The sequence below is a fragment of the Procambarus clarkii genome, chromosome 45 (assembly GCF_040958095.1).
Source record: "Procambarus clarkii isolate CNS0578487 chromosome 45, FALCON_Pclarkii_2.0, whole genome shotgun sequence".
Classification (NCBI taxonomy): Eukaryota; Metazoa; Arthropoda; class Malacostraca; order Decapoda; family Cambaridae; genus Procambarus; species Procambarus clarkii.
The window spans coordinates 9,103,284-9,110,697 of record NC_091194.1 but is presented as its reverse complement, the minus strand read 5'-3'; the positions used below and the strand labels follow the sequence as shown (position 1 = coordinate 9,110,697).

The 7,414-nt window shown below is 37.9% G+C and overlaps 1 non-coding gene across 1 annotated transcript; it reads right to left on the bottom strand.

Moving 5' to 3' along the window:
* Positions 1–2,352: 2,352 nt before the first annotated feature.
* On the bottom strand, positions 2,353–2,470 carry LOC123770225 (U4atac minor spliceosomal RNA). Its single transcript, XR_006774314.1, has one exon. It is a non-coding gene; the product is annotated as a U4atac minor spliceosomal RNA (small nuclear RNA).
* Positions 2,471–7,414: the final 4,944 nt, after the last annotated feature.

Here is a 7,414-nt window from a genome sequence, read left to right as displayed (position 1 = left end):
AAAATTCGTAGATAATCTCTCGCGAAATGTAACACCACGAAATCCGTGAACAATCTCGCGAAGACACAGTCACTAATTTGGCTGGATTCTATATTAGCGCTGTCATTTCACGAAATAACACGCCACCAAATATCTGTGGGTGTGCATGAAACCGCTGACGAAGCTGAACTCAGTTGAGGGAGGCTCCTGAGCTCCCTCGAGGCTACGCTTCCGTCTTTGACTGGCTGGCCTTTGTTTAAATAACACTGCACTAGTATATTTAATGAATCCACTGGATAACTGGTTCATCCGGTACTAAGATGACCAAATGTGGGTTCATAGGACCGAATATTCCGGTTCCGAAGGTCCAAATAATGTGGGAACCGACCTGTGAGATTTATATTTATTTAATTTATATGAATTTATATTTACGTTAATTTATATACTTCGATAGCAATTTGTATAATGATAAGTGGACTGTATTTCTGCAATAATCTCAATCTCACAAATCGATCCTCTACACATTAGGGGGGTTTATATTTATATGTATGCAGCCAATCAAACTACAGTAACTACATACATTAAACATTGAAGAGGTTCCTTATCTTATAGTACAGCAGGTTAGTCCACCAGGTATAACTAGGGTGTAGACACCAAATTATCCTCTTTGAGGTAGCTTCCATATCACCCAGTAACTGGTGCACAAATCCTTCCTCGTCTTGACCTGTCTTTGTGCGCTAGCTGTGAAGCCAGAATCCTATATATGACAAGCTATATCAGAGAAAACACTATACAGTACATGGAACATTAAAGACCTGGCTTAATTACCTTTAGTATGAGGCGATTTCGCGATCTAACCGGGTCACCCTATATCCTGACATTAATGGCCATAAATGAATGATAAACGGGTTTCGGATAGACTTAACTTGAATTTGTAGACAGCGTGTTGACAATGGTACACCTTTGGGTTCCATAACACTACGTCCAAGTAAATTTAACAGGAACCGAATTTGCTCCCGTGTGAGCCTCTGGTCTCAATATAACAACAACTGCCCTCCTTCCTCCCTCTGACGCCTGGCTTACATTGTCCAGATTTCAGAACATGATAGAAGGGTCACATTTACTCTACTTTAATATTGATAATTAAGTTAATTTATATGAGATGTTTTTATGATGGTAAAGTCCAAAGACTAATGTATTTAAGAATAATTCCCACCATAATAGGTGGTGAATTATAATAGTATGTGGTGATGATATCCCGTTTTCTATAGACGGTAATTCCACTACAAGTTACGTTTTCTATGGGTAACTTGTTGGTAATACAGTTATTATCTGTATGATATATTAAATGGTGTCGGATTTTCCGACATATATATATATATATATATATTTCCAGTCAGGTCTCTGCCACCTGAATGCATTATCAATCATATCTACAAGAATGCAGTATCATCAGATCTCTGCTACAAGAACACAGTATCATCAGATCTCTGCCAGTGTATGCTGAGGACTGAGTGACCCAGAGACATACCTGTTGACCTGATTGATTATTGCCGTCGGAGGCGGCTAGATTATTGTGCACCCCATACTCATCCTGTGAGCGGTAGCGCAAAAAAGGATTTGAGAGGGCACATAGGTCTTTATCAGACCTCGACAGAGATTAATATATTAACAATTAAATCAGTCCTGCACACCTTATAATTATAATGTCAGCTAGCTACAGAGATCGTTCATTTCATTTGCTATGTATTTACAACTAAACATTAATGGTAGGCCCTTTAGCTAATACTTAGATATTTTAGCAACGGAGGTATTACAGGGTTATGGGAAAGCTGCTTTTTATTCTTGTTAATCTCCACACTACACCGTTTGTTCCTTAACCTCATGTCATTTATCTACTGGCAGCGTTTGTAACCTGTCCTCTTAAAAAGAACGTCGCTTTTGGCCGTTTGCCCGTATGGCCGAATTTGGACGTAATTTGAAAATTAAAAAAAATTAAAATAAATTTGGGATTTTTTTTCAACAACAGTAAGTTAAGTGTCCTCTGATAGGTTAGGTGGGCAGGAAATTCTCATTAAGTTTCAAAACGTTAATTTAATATGTCCTCTTATAACCTCTGCGCGTAAGCCGGACGACTCAAATAGAAAACGGAACAGTACGTCACTTTTGCGAGTCGATTTCATTTCAAATTACGTCCAAAAACATGGATACAGTGCAAGGATTTCAGAAATGTTATCCTTAGCAATAAAATGATTTGCCCTGCCTTTCATGTCAACGTTTTACGGCTCTTTCCCCAGAATATCTTTCCAGCACTATATTTTAATTTAGTGGAGTTAGATTTGCTGAAGTTTATTTTCCTCTTATAAGTAAAGAGGTTACAAAAATTGCAGCCCGGAAAGTAGCCGGGATGCGGTTTAAATATAATGGGCGTAGCACGACAGGGGCTCACATTTCGATCATTGACCCTGCGAATCCCCAAGATAAGGACTACACATAATTATTGACACTAACGAACATCCCCTTAAAACTTTATTACAAAATTTTCCATTTATATGAAATGTTTATGTAATTACTTTTAATATATATAAAAAAATTTTGATTTTTTTCAAGAATTATTCTTCCAAATTATTTTCAATATTAATAGTAAATCTAAAACAGATTATTTATAAATCAAGCATTATTTAAAAATTGCTAAACGAAAGTTAAAGTTGTCATTCAAAGAAAACGAGTCCAAGTGTTAGAGGGGTAGCTAATGTAAAAATAATCGAGGTTCATTTACTATTTCCTCGTGAATCATATGAAATAACAAACGTTTCTCTCATTGCAGTATGCTAACATTTATTAACAAACAAATATATATACATAATAATAGAGGCAAAACAAATTAATATGCGAAAGCAATTATGTACATACTTTGGCGTAGTGATGGATTATAAAGGCCAACGAGTCTAAATACATATTAATATCGCACTAAAATTTTACTAACCAACCGGCAAGTCAACTTTAGTTTTCAACATAGTCCGGGACTAAAGTAAACACTCACTCACCGGGCTATATACACCAAGATGTATAACTGGCTTCTTTTTAGAACATATACATATTGATGGTTACTAATAGTCCTGAACTATTTTCAGGACTAAAGTATACTAAATAAATAAATAAATAAATAAATGTTTATTTAGGTAAGGTACATACATACAAGAGATTTTACAAAGTTTGTTGGATTAATAGATAGAACTAGTACATACAATGCCTAAAGCCACTATTACGCAAAGCGTTTCGGGCAGTATATATATAAATATATTAGCTGGCTAGTCCACAGGAGGCATCTCCCGTCACGCAGGGTGCAGTCGCACCTCCACAGATCTCCAGTATCATCTATTGATACTGGTAATGGCTCAAAAGGGCCACCACTTACGGGCTATTCATGCCCGTGCCACCTTTTAGGTGGTTTAATCTTTATCAATCAATCTATCTGACTAGTCAGTAATTAATTATGACGGGGCTTAATGACCTCCTAGAGGCTTATAAGCCTTACCCCCAGCACCAAGCCAAACTGTTATTGTGTATATAATAAACATGAGGGAACATGCAGTGACGCAGAGTGCTTAACTCGTTTTCAATTAATTTGCGAAAGACTATTCTCAATAAACTTACTTAAACCTGCTAGCAGAATAAATATAATTCCTGGTAACCACTAATACAACACCAGTGTCTATAAATCTTTAACTCTGTGAATTTTCAAATTTAAGAATTCAGTTTCTATTGTAATTGATGAATATATATATAAACCCGTAAACTTTTTGTTACGTCGCCTTTTCGGTGTCAATATTCAACGAAATACATTAAGAAGAGTGAAGAATTTTCAGTAAATTAGTGAGGACTATACATTCACCTAGCAACGGAAAGGTGTCGCCAATGATGAAACCTCAATAAACTAAAATATGATTTGTTTCTGCTAAATGTTAAGCAGTTTGAGGCAAGAATAACAAATATTAAAGTGTCTCCTTAAAACGTTTTATTATAGAAAATTGAAATTAGTATTTAAAGGGGTAACTTCTTCAGGTAATTTATAGCTAAGAGGCTCCTTTTTGAACTAATGTTTTACCTGAATTTATCCAAAGACCACTAATACTAGTGGCCTCGACGAGGACAGGAAGCCGGCGGCTTGTCGAAGGCCCCCTAAAGTTTTCCGTTGCCAGGGCCAACAACTGTTTTAAGCTTATTCAGATCCCCTACTGAATGTTGTACATCAGGTAAGAAGTACATACATATAAAAAACATTCATTTTTGTATTTTTCATCCATTCATCCACAAAAAACATCCATTATAAAAGAATTATTAATACACAGAGCAAGAGTTTCAGTCTCATTTGTATGGCTATATTTGTACCTCACAAAGGTGTTGTCCAGCATGATGACACAGACAAGGCAGCTAAACCTGCATATATGCAACCCGTTCTCGCAAATTCGTAAAGTCAATATTGACTTATTAACTACGTGCATAGGTGATATACTAAACATAATAGATACCCTTAAAAAGATTCATAGAAAACACCGACCTTACCTAACCTTGTTAGTATCTTAAGATAAGCATCTTATTGCTTCGTAATTACAATTATTACTTAACCTATACCTATTATAGGTTAGGTAATAATTGTAATTACGAAGCAATAAGATGCTTATCTTAACATACTAAGTAGGTTAGGTAAGGTCGGTGTTTTCTATGAATCTTTTTAAGGGTATCTATTATGTTAAGTATGTCACCTATGCACATATTTAATAAGTCAATATTGACTTTACGAATTTGCGAGAACGGGTTGATATATGATAAGCCTGAATGTGATAAGTCATAAGCCTGAAATTGAGTTGGATATGGGCATTCCAATCTCTCGCAGAATTTCAGGGATGACAGAAGAGCAGTCATTGACACTCGAAGGCGAGAAAGCACGAGTATAAAGAGTTATGATAAGTTTAGAACCGAGAACTCTATGTTCGGGCAGTATAAACCATCCACTAGTGTGATATTGTAAAATATATATATATTATATATATATAAGACGATCATTGGTGCGGTGGTCACGGTACTGTGTACGTTTAGGGGTGATCCTGGACGGCATGGGTTCGAATCCTGGACGGGTCAAAGAGTTCTTAGTGATATATGGCTTGCGCGTTCATGCAGCTTTCTCATATATATATATATATATATATACAGGGGTACCACCTCTGGTGCAATTGCAGGGACCCACATCCTCGAAGAAGAAAACAAAGAGCATTCGGAGAAGATCTTGTGGATTCTCACTGAATACTTTATTCTTTTCTTCTACCCTACCACGACCGGGGGAGCCGGTCGGCCGAGCGGACAGCACGCTGGATTTGTGATCCTGTGGTCCTGGGTTCGATCCCAGGCGCCGGCGAGAAATAATGGGCAGAATTTCTTTCACCCTATGCCCCTGTTACCTAGCAGTAAAATAGGTACCTGGGAGTTAGTCAGCTGTCACGGGCTGCTTCCTGGGGGTGGAGGCCTGGTCGAGGACCGGGCCGCGGGGACACTAAAGCCCCGAAATCATCTCAAGATAACCCCTATTATTTTTTTGTATGTTTTGTTATATTTTATATATATCTGCTACTACCCTCTTATCAATTATTTCAGACCAAATGGTATGAGGTAATTTGAGCTATGTATCTACTTCATACACTCACGAATATTGGAAGATATTCTTGTGGTCTTCCCAGATTTTGTTAGTGCGGCCTCGACGGGGACAGGAACATAAGAACATAAGAACATAAGAACATAAGAACAAAGGTAACTGCAGAAGGCCTATTGGCCCATACGAGGCAGCTCCTATTCTATAACCACCCAATCCCACTCATATACTTGTCCAACCCGTGCTTGAAACAATCGAGGGACCCCACCTCCACAATGTTACGCGGCAATTGGTTCCACAAATCAACAACCCTGTTACTGAACCAGTATTTACCCAAGTCTTTCCTAAATCTAAACTTATCCAATTTATACCCATTGTTTCGTGTTCTGTCCTGTGTTGATACTTTTAATACCCTATTAATATCCCCCCGGTTATGTCCATTCATCCACTTGTAAACCTCTATCATGTCACCCCTAACTCTTCGCCTTTCCAGTGAATGCAACTTAAGCTTTGTTAATCTTTCTTCATATGAAAGATTTCTAATTTGGGGAATTAACTTAGTCATCCTACGCTGGACACGTTCAAGTGAATTTATATCCATTCTATAATATGGCGACCAAAACTGAACTGCATAATCTAAATGGGGCCTAACTAGAGCAAGATATAGCTTGAGAACCACACCAGGTGTCATTTTATGTTTTTTCCTGCTCCATTTTTTCCAGTTGACTTATGGATCTGAGGTAAACGCAAACAATAACACGTTTATACAAATGACACTACGATTTATGGTAGAGTAGCGCGTGACATTAATGTTGAGGCTTTACAAAGAGACCTACGTGAGCGCTACAAGTGCTCGGAAGACTGGCAAATGCTTATTAATAGCGAAGAAGTGCAAGACCGTGCATGTGGGGCATATCAATACACGTCACAATGATCAAATCAACAACATTGCCATGGAGAAAATTAATAAAAAAGAGAACCTTGGAGTCAGAATCCACCAATGTTCGAAAAATTAAATCATTATATAAGTTCGCATTGTTAAGCGAATGTTGTATGTAATTTTCAGTTTATACTTTAAAATAGAGAACACGATGACAAACCAAAGCAGCCAGGGTTCAGAGGAAATGGGGCAAAGAATGGATGCGGAGGATGCCTTAGCGTGTAATATATGACCTGTAGCGTCTGTACAATCTGGGGGAAAGTCTCTTTTATTTTACAACATTGACAACCATCCGAGACACGATGATTGTCGGAGCAAGGGAAACTGTCTCACGCGACATTCCTCCCACCGCTGAGAGCAGCCACTGACTTCCTGTACGTCAGCAGTAAGTGGGCCTGCCTAGCTACCTACTACTTTTATTTATTTATTTATGCAAGAGTTTTAATATTCTAGTACAGCCACTAGCACACAGCGTTTCGGCCAGGTCCTTAATCATAATTTTTTCCCTGGAATATGACCCGCCAAATCGTTATACAACTAAGCACTTATTCACTGCTGGGTGAACAGAGGCGTACCGTTAAGGATTGGCGCCCAGTCAACTGATTCACAGGTTCTTAATATATGTTTTGCGCGTCCTTGGAAAATGTGCTGTGCTTTCTCACGAGAAGTTTGTGAAGCATCAGCATAATGAGGATATATATATAGTCTAAGGATTTGTGATATGTAGGATTCAAACTCATACGTCACTGCAATGATGGTATACGTGTCCATTGGAACACTGTGCAACTGTAGTACAGGTCAATGACTTAGGGATTTATATACCAAGATACCAGGTATACATCTTGGAT